The sequence below is a fragment of the Erpetoichthys calabaricus genome, chromosome 1 (assembly GCF_900747795.2).
Source record: "Erpetoichthys calabaricus chromosome 1, fErpCal1.3, whole genome shotgun sequence".
NCBI lineage: Eukaryota > Metazoa > Chordata > Cladistia > Polypteriformes > Polypteridae > Erpetoichthys > Erpetoichthys calabaricus.
Window position 1 is genome coordinate 197,276,428 of NC_041394.2, and position 13,390 is coordinate 197,289,817.

At 37.8% G+C, this 13,390-nt stretch overlaps 2 protein-coding genes across 2 annotated transcripts in view; both read left to right on the forward strand.

Annotated features, from left to right (window-relative positions):
• scaf11 (SR-related CTD-associated factor 11) overlaps window positions 1–13,390 on the forward strand; it is a 651,915-nt gene that overhangs the window by 42,970 nt on the left and 595,555 nt on the right. The gene's annotated exons all lie outside the window — the stretch shown is intronic.
• The window catches only part of slc38a4 (solute carrier family 38 member 4), a 95,321-nt gene that overhangs the window by 39,917 nt on the left and 42,014 nt on the right, over window positions 1–13,390 (forward strand). The gene's annotated exons all lie outside the window — the stretch shown is intronic.

Consider the following 13,390-nt stretch of genomic DNA (forward strand, 5'->3'; position numbering starts at 1 on the left):
TGTGCAGTCCTGAATAAGAACTTAAAAATATCCGAAACATGTCAGCGAGGTTTAAGTGTGAATTGTGGTGCCACAGCCTTTTGCAACACATTTTGACTGTTTAGCAATGCATTTTGGACTGCTGATGTGATCATTAAATTAAACCTTATTGGTTTGTGCCTAAATAGTTATTATTATATGAAATATATACATTATATACAGGGGTGATCAAAACTTTATTAACTCAAAAGAATGTCACAATAGCACAGAGCCCTTAGGTATAATCTCGTCAGTGCTGAAATTGTCGACACTTATATATAATATACTGGTTAAGATGTTTTGTTTATTATTTGTTTATTATGTTCATACTGATTCATGACAATTAAATGATATTGAACTGCTTTTGTCAATAGTATGTGTTTATTCTTAACAGCTCAATTGATTAATTATTGACGATTGTATATTACTACGAGCTATTTAAAATGTCATTTTTGCTGCTATTCACATTAGAGAATGACCAAAATAAATCTAAAAATGTTATGCTCTAGAGACCTGGGCTCAAAGCCCTTACCATTTAATGGTGTCTGCGTCTTTCCCCTGTATCTACATAACTTTCCTCTGAGTGCTTCTGCGTATTCCCAAATTTATAAGATGTGAAGATTGCATTGATTGGTAATTCTAAATTTGCTCAGTGTGAGTGAGGGCAACCTATTAGGCAAACTTAAAATCATCTATCCAGGCTAGAGTCCTGATTTGTACTTGCTGGGTTGGTTTATAATGACACTAGAAAAAAGAAGTTTAAGAAAATGAACAGATGTATTAACACACATACATATTCAGCATTTGGTTAAATTATGTAAGTAATATGTTTTTAATAATGATGAATGGTTGCTCATTGAACAGAATTTTTGGCTTAGTGCATTCAATGAAGAAAGTAAACTGCAAATGTAATACAGAAATAGAGTTAATATACTGTAGCTGTATCCTAAGATATTGCCAGTATAATAATGGACACTAGTTTCATGTTTCTGTCTTGCCACTTTTGAAGTTGTATCAAATGTCAGTATAGGTGCTTCTGGTCATCTCTCAGTACCCTCGCTATGAGCAGTAGAAAAGAAGTGCACATTGATTTTGATTGACACGTGATTGTGAATTTGATTTTGAATTTGAGAATATATGTATGTATATGTTTAGAATTATAATCATGTTGGCCATTTGCTTTTTGAATGTTCTCAGTATGTAGCTGTTTAATATGACAGTGAAGTGACCCCTTTTATAACATTTTGTTAACAGAAAAAAATAAAGGGCTCAGTCTTGAGTTAGGATCTTGTTTATACTTTTTCTTCCATTTTGCAAAAAAAAAAAAAAAACTCACAAATATACACATTAAAATGATGTGTAACTACAGCAATGACATTTTATGCAAATTTGTATACAAGTAAACTTCTTCCATATAGGTCAAAGTGCTTAACAAGAGTTTAAAGAAAAAAAGTAACTGAGTAATGTGTATGAATGGATTAAATACCAAAAATAGTAAATAAGAATAAATGGATATGCATTTAAATAATGTAGATATACAATAAATAGATAAAGCAGAGTCTCCATTTATAGATAAACTTCCAAATCTCAAATGATGAGACAATGGCCTAGTTGAAACCACATTGTTTCAACTAGGCCAGGCCTACTGTAGCAAACTGAACCAAAAACTCTACTAAGAAATGATGGTAGGCTCTCCGGACACAAATGAGTCATAAGCAACAAGCCATCAGTTGTTCCCAAGTCAAAACAGAAGCCAGCCCAATGACTAATGGGCTATACCTATTTTAGGAAGGGATTAATAATAATGCTAACCGTGCCCATGACAGTCGCTAGCGCTGAAAGAAGCTTCTCCAAGGTAAAGTTGATAAAAAATTATTTGAGACCAACCATGTCTCAAGATGGGCTTTGCGGTCTGGCGATCCTATCTATAGAAAAAGATATTGCATCCAAATTAGACTACGAAGATGTCATCAACAACTTTTCCAATCGGAAGGCAAGAAAAGTGGATTTTCGTCTCTGAACCTGGAAACTGGTAAGAGATTTCATGATGATACCTCTATATTAATTTCACACTTACTGTCGAAACATTGAAACGCACATTTTATTTTTAGTTCATAAACATGTCCGAATATTAATGCACAAAAACATGTATCAGTAATGATAACCAGATGACATGACATCAACGCGAGTTATGACTATGACATCCTGCATATCAAGAGTATGCTTGCAATTTGGGTACTTTTCTAGAAGAGGCCCTGCTAATTTCTGCATGACACCGCATCACATTTTGCACTGTCGTGGTATTGTCATGAATTATGAATTGCACTTTTTTAATAGATTATATCGTTATATTTTGATAAAGTCCAAGTGTTATCTTGAAAAATTTACCTGAATACTGTAATGAGAAAATCCGGTGTATGTTAACATTATTTTTATTAAATTCGTGCACAAGTTTATCCAGTTCACACATACCGGTAACAGCATTTGATGTAACCGGCCCCGCGTGGGTTTGGTCAGCTCAAGGCCCCGCACTCCCCTAAGGCCGCCTCTGTTCCCAGATGTGGTGGAAGCCCAATTCAGTAGGACTCCGACGCTCCTGCAGCAGCCTATGGTGGCACCCATGGAAGCCAGGAGAGCTGTGCAGAACTCAAACTCCCCTATAGCCCTGTGGGAATCTGAGGCACTGCTGCAACCCAGGGGGGTCTGCCATCTAGCGCTATGGAGGAGGTAGTGCACTGTGTATGTGTGCTTCCCCAGTCTTTCCATTAAGTAGGCATCCCGGCCAGGAAAGGGCCCTGGGCATCCATCACTATACACACACAACATACAGTGATGTGAAAAACTATTTGCCCCCTTCCTGATTTCTTATTCTTTTGCATGTTTGTCACACAAAATGTTTCTGATCATCAAACACATTTAACCATTAGTCAAATATAACACAAGTGAACACAAAATGCAGTTTTTAAATGATGGTTTTTATTATTTAGGGAGAAAAAAAATCCAAACCTACATGGCCCTGTGTGAAAAAGTAATTGCCCCCTTGTTAAAAAATAACCTAACTGTGGTGTATCACACCTGAGTTCAATTTCCGTAGCCACCCCCAGGCCTGATTACTGCCACACCTGTTTCAATCAAGAAATCACTTAAATAGGAGCTGCCTGACACAGAGAAGTAGACCAAAAGCACCTCAAAAGCTAGACATCATGCCAAGATCCAAAGAAATTCAGGAACAAATGAGAACAGAAGTAATTGAGATCTATCAGTCTGGTAAAGGTTATAAAGCCATTTCTAAAGCTTTGGGACTCCAGCGAACCACAGTGAGAGCCATTATCCACAAATGGCAAAAACATGGAACAGTGGTGAACCTTCCCAGGAGTGGCCGGCCGACCAAAATTACCCCAAGAGCGCAGAGACGACTCATCCGAGAGGTCACAAAAGACCCCAGGACAACATCTAAAGAACTGCAGGCCTCACTTGCCTCAATTAAGGTCAGTGTTCACGACTCCACCATAAGAAAGAGACTGGGCAAAAACGGCCTGCATGGCAGATTTCCAAGACGCAAACCACTGTTAAGCAAAAAGAACATTAGGGCTCGTCTCAATTTTGCTAAGAAACATCTCAATGATTGCCAAGACTTTTGGGAAAATACCTTGTGGACTGATGAGACAAAAGTTGAACTTTTTGGAAGGCAAATGTCCCGTTACATCTGGCGTAAAAGGAACACAGCATTTCAGAAAAAGAACATCATACCAACAGTAAAATATGGTGGTGGTAGTGTGATGGTCTGGGGTTGTTTTGCTGCTTCAGGACCTGGAAGGCTTGCTGTGATAGATGGAACCATGAATTCTACTGTCTACCAAAAAATCCTGAAGGAGAATGTCCGGCCATCTGTTCGTCAACTCAAGCTGAAGCGATCTTGGGTGCTGCAACAGGACAATGACCCAAAACACACCAGCAAATCCACCTCTGAATGGCTGAAGAAAAACAAAATGAAGACTTTGGAGTGGCCTAGTCAAAGTCCTGACCTGAATCCAATTGAGATGCTATGGCATGACCTTAAAAAGGCGGTTCATGCTAGAAAACCCTCAAATAAAGCTGAATTACAACAATTTTGCAAAGATGAGTGGGCCAAAATTCCTCCAGAGCGCTGTAAAAGACTCATTGCAAGTTATCGCAAACGCTTGATTGCAGTTATTGCTGCTAAGGGTGGCCCAACCAGTTATTAGGTTCAGGGGGCAATTACTTTTTCACACAGGGCCATGTAGGTTTGGATTTTTTTTTCTCCCTGAATAATAAAAACCACCATTTACAAACTGCATTTTGTGTTTACTTGTGTTATATTTGACTAATGGTTAAATGTGTTTGATGGTCAGAAACATTTTGTGTGACAAACATGCAAAAGAATAAGAAATCAGGAAGGGGGCAAATAGTTTTTCACACCACTGTATATGTAATCTTAGAAGTGGAACTAAAATGCAGCTACAAAGTGGTCAAATTATGAGTTTTTTTAATGTTAATGTTTAATATTAGCCAATGTCTGTTGGTATAGTATTTCAAATTTTTGGTTCATAACAGCAAAAGGCTGCCTCACCACTTCTTTTATGTTTATCTATTGGAATAATAAGAAAACTAGTGTTTGATGATCTATGATTAAAACTACGTATTTAAGAAATCAGACACTGCAAAATATATTATTTAGAGCTTTACATACCATTAATGGTAGTTTAAAATGAACTCTAAAGTACATAGATAACCAATGTAATGATGGTAAAACCAGTGATATATGCTGAGGTTTTCTTTTACTGGATAAACTGCAGCTGTGCAATTGATCTGCTGTCCAGGTAGTCCAGTTAAGTGCATTGCATTATCTAGTCAACTAAAAACTAAAGCGTGAATTAAGTTCTCAGCATCTTGCAATGTTATAAGACTTTTAAATTTATTCCTTAAATGAAAGAAAACAGTCCCAATAATATGGTTAATTTACAATTTAATGTTCAGGCCAGAGTCCAGAAGTACAACTACATTTTTTTACTTCCATCTTGACTTTTAGTGCCCAATGATCAAGTTTATTTCTAAGACCCTTGCTTTTTCCATTTTTGCCAACAAAGTGTGATTTCAGTATTTTTCATGTTGAGCTCTGGACTAAATCCAAGTTATTTTCTTTTAGTTCTTGTATGTAAACTTGTTGATAGGTACTTTGAAAGCAGCTGCTCTTCATACTTCAAACAAACCTTCTGCTGTGCTGACTGAAGTTCATGCTGTCAGTGTTGAAAATATTACTGGACGTCACTTGCTTACGTTTACTGAATGTTTATTTTAAAGTTAAGGCAAGGTTATTGTTAGTACTTGACCTACTTGTGAGTAGTAATAAATATTTTCCAGCAGAAAAGGTAAATGGTGGGATTTAGCTTACAGACATAACACAAATTTAAGTTTACAGTACTTCTCTCCATGTATATTCCAATCTTACTGCTGTCACCCATTAGTTCTTCATGATACAGTATTAAAAATGAAGAGAATAAGTTACCTACTTACTCACTTACTTTATCTACTCTCATTATGTTTTTGGGGTGACAGGAAAATGTAAAATGAAATTAATCTATTTCACTGAATGTTCAAGTATGACTTTTTATTTTAAAGATTTCAAAATGGCAGTAACATCTAAGGACGACTTATATCAGCATGTTTAGGTTACCAAAAGTATCTATTCAGCCATTTTCTAAACTACCCATTCACTTCACGATTGCTGGGAGGTTACACAGTGTAGTGTAATTAAATCTATGATACTTCTCTTGCAATTAAATCAAAGGACTCTTGTGAATTAGTGTAAACATGGCAGAACTTTAAATTAGCCATTCTCTTTTCCTTTAACTTTTCAGTGTCTTATTTTGAAATTCTAGTTATCTGTTTTCAGGTCAAGATGAAATTGAGATTTTATTAGCCTTTTCAGACAATAGTACACATTATGCATGAAGATAGGCTAGATTTATTATATTTTATTATTAAACAGACAACTTTTCTAAAGAGGCATAGAAAAAATATGTATAGTGGAACCTTGCGAGCATAATTCGTTCCGGAAACGTGCTCGTAGTCCAAAGCACTTGTATATCAAAGTGAATTTCCCCATAAGATATAATGGAAACTCAGATGATTCGTTCCACAACCCAAAACTATTTATATAAAAATGATTAATACAAAATATAAAGTAAAAATACATAAAACAAATTAACCTGCACTTTTACCTTTGAAAAGAATCATGGCCGGTGTGAGTGAGTTTCTAAACACTTGTGGGATTGCACCCAATGGGACGACACGCGGAAGAGCGTCCCAAAGCAATCGCAGTCACCCAGCACTGTAGCAGTTCACCGTAAAAGCGAATCCGAAAAGATTGCGGACATGCTATAATAATAATAAAATAATAATAAATTTTATTTATATTGCACTTTACATGCTATAAGCGCCTGCCGTCGATGGGTGATACAAGGAACATTATAAATGTGCAGGGCCCTGCCTGACTGCTGTGTCTGTGTATAAATAACTGCGCTGTTGCTGTTTCAAGCTGAATAAAGCTGGTGCTGCTAAAGTACTGAGACTCAGCTTCGTGTTTTAGGATGCACGACGGGGACTCGCACGTCACAGCACACACGCGCGACACATGAGCACGCACGTGCACACACACATACACATACACACACGTGTGCGCACACACAGTCACAATGCTGTAGTAAACAGTATACGCTCGTACGGATGTTGACTATATGAGTGAGGCACACCGACTCAGATGGAGAATAGGAGACAATTGCCCACAATCCCGCAGCGAGAGAGAGAGAAGAACCATCAGCTCAGTTGTGATCACATGATGCTCAGCAGACAAAGCGTATACATACTACTCGTACTGCAAGACCTCACTCATTTATCAAGTCAAAATTTATTACAAATTTTTGCTCGTCTTGCAAAACACTCGTAAACCAAGGTACTTGCAAACCGAGGTTCCACTGTGCTTAAAATATTATTTGAGCGCTTTGCAAAAAGTATACATTTGCAGGATGTTTAAGTGTAGAACAGAGGAAGCTTACTAAAAAGTACAATTAATCTTACAGTCGAAAAAAAATAGCTATTTGATGACTGGAAAATGAAGTCATAGAATGCCTAAGTAACCTTGTGTTTTGTAAAGAAATGTTGTGATTCAAGGAATAGCCCATCCAAGTTCAAACATATATTTATACAAATTGATGGTGCAAATGTGGGCAAATTTGGTCACATTTCATAAATAATAGTTTCTTCCATTTGATTGATTAAATGATGTTGGTTATTAAAGATTGTCATCCTTCTTAATAACACTAAAAAATGAAAGAATACATTTCCAAAACAGGTCACTTTACGTTCCTGAAGAGCATTTTATAAGTTTTTGTTTAGAGAAAGGAGCATATTGACGTGCTTGTGATTTAGTTGCGTGCACATCTTGTTTACTGTCAGGCTGGAAGCCAAGAGTGGCTTATGTCACGGGTCAGTGTCCTAGGCATGCTCAGATAGCCTCAAGCCACAGTTAAGGTATACAGCATGTCAAATCCATCATTGATGCACGTTATAGTGTATAAGCAAGATGTCCTATCAAAGTCCAGTTCTGCCAGTGGATGAATTAGCAGTGTTAATCATGAACACTTTGGGTGCAGGCGACAGATAGCTTCTGGTCAGGGCAGGTGGCTGTATGTCTTATTGGAAAATTTCCTTTTGGCAGTTCTCTTGATCTGATGTAGCTTCTTCCTCAAGATCATTGACTAGCTGCCACACTCCTTTGCCATAAGCCACAATAATTGGCAATATGTCTTATTATATCATTGCACACAAAATCTGTGTGATGTCATGTGACTACTGGCTGTCAGTTTTTTATTTCACATGCTGTGCATGTGTGGCAGGTACTTCAGTCCAACCTTTTCATCTGTGTGGTAACACATTGTAAATGACTGCTTTTATATTTCAGCATGGTATTACACAGTTTGCAGCAAGCTTTTCTTTGCATTATCATTTTAGTTACAGGCATCTGTTCTGCTTTTTGGAAGTAGAACAATCTGACATCTAGTCTAAATACTGCCCATGTGTATTTGTAAATGAACAACATTTCCCAAAGTATACCTTTAATTTAGTGTTGACGTGGATCAGGGCAATTAAATTTCACAGTATAAATTAAAATTACTAGCCATATTGTCATTCATTTTAAACTCAAAATATTTAAAGTAAGGGTATTGGACATACTTACTTCAAGGTCATAACATGGAACTCTGATGGTACTTACCTGGACAAAGATAATTTAAGTCATGGTTATTCCAGCATAAGGTGCAGAAGGTGAGGTGATGAACAGGAAGGTCAGCACCTACAGTACGTCGAGGAATAGTGGGGTCTGTCGAGGAGGCAATACAGCATTGCTGTCAATAGTCACAGCCACAGGTTTCCTGCCTGGTACAGTCACTTGTTTTTCAGTAGGACTGGGATTCTGTACAATGCTGTTAGTGTGAAGAAGAGGCATTTTGTTCAGGATGAATTAAGAGCGGCTGTGAAGAAAGACAGGAGTAACAGAGTTGTACGAATGAAGCAGGAACTAGCCTGGGAAAGAGGAGACCAGGCAATTGAAAACAACATACTCTGTCTTAGGAAGACTTTTGAGAGGACATGAGTAGATCCCTACCACATTAAGTTTCTGATTCAATCAGCATACAATGTGCTTAAACATCAATTCAATCAGTAGATAGATAGATATAGTGTAGTACAAGGTATAGATTTAAGGATGTACACTCTCCAAAATGAAGATTTCTGGAACACAATGTGAGTAGTTGTGCCAATTCTCTTGTAGAGTAGTGGTAGTGCTGGAACTTAATTAGTCCCTGAAGGTCTTTGCTAAAGTATTTTATGCTGGAATCTGGGAAAGTAAGCATGTGCAACCTTCAACATAAGCTTTAAAAAAATCAAGCCAAACAGAAAAATTGTATTAAAGCTCTTAGCTTCTTTCAGAGACTGGCAGGTGTAGACAGATCTGGAGAGATAACTCTGATTTCCTCTGCACATTGTAAGTGCCGATTTGAAACCAGGTATTGTGCTGGTTTCAGAGAGCACTAAACACGTCATCTTGCTGAAGCTGACTATACTTTCAAAAGATCATTAGGTGGAGGCCTTTGAAATAAAACACACTCATTATACAGGTCAAGACTGTTGGAGCAGGAGCTATTAAGCAAGGTGCATTCCAGTTTACGTCAAATGCAGAGATTTTGTAACTCAATTTATAGAGCTCTTAGAAGAGACAAGATATCTGAAAAAATAGCACAGACCACACAGAGAGCCCTGGGATGGCTCTGTCAGTACAACAAAAAAAAGATAAGACACCTTTTTCTTTGGAAAAGTAATCATTTCTCAATAATGCTGGATAATGTAAGTGTAGGAAAGCCAGGGTGATTGGTTATATTCACATCAACAGGGGTCAGCCTCTGACTGTTGTCATTTGTAACAATATCTTCCACTATTAACACTGGAAAATCACATTCTGTACAGCAGAAACATTGTGTTTATTTAATTCTCAGGCCGCATTCAGTAACCTCACCATGAAACACCTAATTTTTTGTCTGATATTTAAGGCTCAACTACTTAAGCAGTTAGTTTTTAAGTGAATCCATCTGCTATGGTTCCTCATTTGTATATTCCAGTATGACTTTTAATTTTATTATTCTGCACCACTTGTTTGGGAAGCAAAAATTTCCTTGTCTAACTGAGGAATTTAGGAATAGAGAAGAGTCCTACCACTAGGCCTTCATCCTTCGTCCTATCTGGTCCTGGCTATCTCACCCCTTCCCTTCTCCGTCATGGTTACATATTGAATCCTACATTGTTACTCCTCGCTGTCTAGCAAGGACTGTCTTTTTTCCTTTGTAACCTAAGTCCTATTTGGTTATTCTTGGTCCTATCAACTCCCATGCCCTCCTTATCTGGTATTGTGTGCACATGGAGAGACATACAGTATCAGTGCAGCAGTAAAATGGCCCACTGGCACCCTTATTTTTCATAACAATGCCCTTAACATCAGTGGCCACCAATGTGTTTATTCAGTTTGCCAGACTGCAGGAATTAGTAAACTCTGACCTATTTAATGATGCTTGGCTCCTGTAATTCCAGTCTCTCCAGTCTCATTTTTCTGTCCCTTCTTCATCTTGTTTCTTTTATTTACAGATTTGTTCATTGTTAAAAACATTCTGTTTTTCTCTTTCCTCTGCTCTCCTTGCATATCCTCTAACTTGCTCCTTTTCTCCCTCAAATTGTCCAGTATCCATCCTCTACAGTGCAACTCCACTTATAAACCTCTCCCTTTAATTTCAGTTTGGCTCAGATACCTCTCTCTCCTTCCTTTAGTTCTCCTGCCTGGGCGACCATATTTCATAATATTAAATGCTGTTCCGAATCCGAATTATCAACAAACCCAATTAAACATTGTTCATAGACTTTACCCTATTCCCCACTAGCACTATCTGATTTGTCTTAAACCTGATCCTCTTTGTCACTTTTGTACTTTATTTGTCCCAGGCACTTTTCTCTACATGTTCTGGATCTGCCCCCCTGTTTTTTCCCTTTGAACTTTTGTATCTCATTCCTTGTCTTCTTTCCTATCTGTTCATATTCCACTATTGAATGAATCTCTAATCCCAATGTTTCACCTCTTACTAGCAGAACCTTATCTGTGTAGGCACAGTTGCTGCTAAACTTCTATTTACTTAAGACTAGAAATCCCCTGACACTGTCACTAATGATAATTGGGTATCTGAATTTTATAGTTTCTTATGTATGGAGTTATCTGAATTTTGAATGAACAAAGCATCCATGAAAACTATTGAGGGATGGTCTAACACTGTTCAGTTCTATACATTTTGTTCTTTTGTTCACTAATGTGACTGCTGGTTCAGTGCTTCCCAAGTCAGGATGGGGGTCGTAGTCAGGGTATGGAGTCTATTAAAAATGTTACGTATGATTGTACTCAATAAATAATTGATCACAAAAAAGGAATAGATAATCCTGTAACGATCAAATAGGCTACGCACAATTCATTGTGTTTCTTTTTTATGTTTTTACTGTTACACCTCTATCATGGTTATTCTTTGCATGTGTGCACCATGTAATTAAAACAACTTAGTAGGATCTTGACAGTCTAGACCTGTAGCTCAGGTGTGTCCAATGAGAGATATATGGTACGTGTAAAATAAACACTGAGCAATTATAATGGAACACGGTTCAAAGGAGACCCAGCAAGAAAGAAAATGGAAAACAGTAGAATTGATTTTAGCTTCAGGCAGAGAGACAAAAAGTTGCTTGACCAGTACAAACACAACAACATATTGCCAGGACCCCTCCAGCACAGATTCCTTCATTCTGTGTTTCCCACGAAGGTGTTGCTGATAACATGGAATTCTGCTGATCTATTTAAGGCTCAATCATGATGAATTAAATCTCTGCTGAAGCTGAAAACAAATTCCATGTATCACGGAAACCTTATAATCCATTAAAACTACAAGCTTTCTTGAATCCCAAGGGTCCTGCTATTGAGAAACATTTCTGTCCCTATACCCATAGAATTGGGTTGAATTAATTATCACTCTTGGTTTCATACAGAACAGGCAGTACAAGGGCCACCAGAGAGCAGCCTATCTTGCCCTATAACTTTATTGGGTTGAATAGGAAGAACACTGGAATACTGATGAACAAGAGTGAGAGTAGGTTGTTTAAGCAGTGGATAACTGACAGTGAAGGGAGGTCAGTGTGTAGGGGTAGACAATATAAGAATGTAGAATAAATGTATATAGATTGTAAATAGGAAGAGTGCATGTTTTTGCTTTGGTTGTGGGTAAATGGAAAAGCTATCTCAACAGAGAGTCAGGGCAAAATATTTATTGCAGGTCTCAAAGAGAAAATAGGGTTTTATTTTTCTTTCACATTTTTAAATAAAAGCTCGTTTTGATATTTGAGAATCAGTCTGTGATTATTTTGTGTCTGGATAGATGCCGGGACTCCCCTCTGTTACATTTGGCATAGGAAGCAGAACAAATGACTTTTTTACTTGGTAGGGTCCACAGTTAAGTTTATAACATTCCTGGAGCAAAGACACAGGAGGAGGAAGGAAGGCAGTAAAGATGATTTTAAAATAGAAAGAAAGAACCTGAGCTTTATTGTACATCTGAAGGTGTTGCCTGGGTAGCCAGCTGTTTTAGCAGTGGAGATTGTCCGCTTATTCACAAGGATGCAAGAGAAATTGTTAAACAAGGCTTAATCCAGCTATCAAAACAATGTGACTGTCAAAGCAACAGAGACAAGCAGAGCCAGACACACACACTTAAGATCAGGCTGTTTACTGGAGGGCTGCATGTGTCACTTCAGTTAGCATACTGAGCCAGCTTTGCTCCCCGGGAAGCAAAAAAAGACAGCGGGAACAACTGACTGTTCAATGCAAAATGTTTCTTATTTAGCCAAACATTTCCATCAAAGTCTGGGAACCTAAAGAAACATCTGTCTTCTCCAGCATCATATCATGGCTGATCTCTTTCCTTGTGTCCACAACAAGGCCTTTATTATGTGATGTTCAAGACCAGGATGAGACTACCAGTTAGATCAAAGCTTACAGAAGCGATCTTCTCCTTAATCATGAGCAATGCTTGATGAATACAATCATTGCTTCAGGGACTGCTGAACTGCACACTGTTCAGTAAAGATGATATGTAACATACATAAATAAGACATTGCTTTCCTGCATCTACTGTATGTATATCCTACACAGAGAAGGTTATGGGAGGCCCAGAGTATTGCTGTGGTTAATGTAAGTGGATGAGGCTTATTTAGAGACATTACATGGTCCAAAGAGAGTCACCCAAAGGACGTACCTTTCATGCAATCACAAAAGTCAAAGCAGATTCCCGCCAGTACTAATAACAGGGCTTCTCCCTTAGATTGAATTTGTGCCCTTGATGTGCTTTGTTTAAGCAAAACTGGTAAACCTATATATATAAAAGCCAAATTCCACTGACTCACTCATCACAAAATCTCCCGACCCATGAGGACTTGGGACTTGAAATTTGGAATGCAGGTTACCCTTGGCCCTACTTGGGACTTGAAATTTGGAATGCAGGTTACCCTTGGCCCATAGGTGCTCGCTAAGAAACGGTTTTAAAAATTTTGTGGTCCAAGCACGAAATTTCTTATAGTTTTTTAGACCCATTTGTATGTCTGTCTGCCTTTCACGAGAGAACTACTTAACGGATTTAGATCGGGTTTTTTTCTAGAATTTGCTTGAACATTCCGTTGCTTTTGTGACTTTCTCATCGCGCTAAGTAGCATAGTTCGCTTGCAG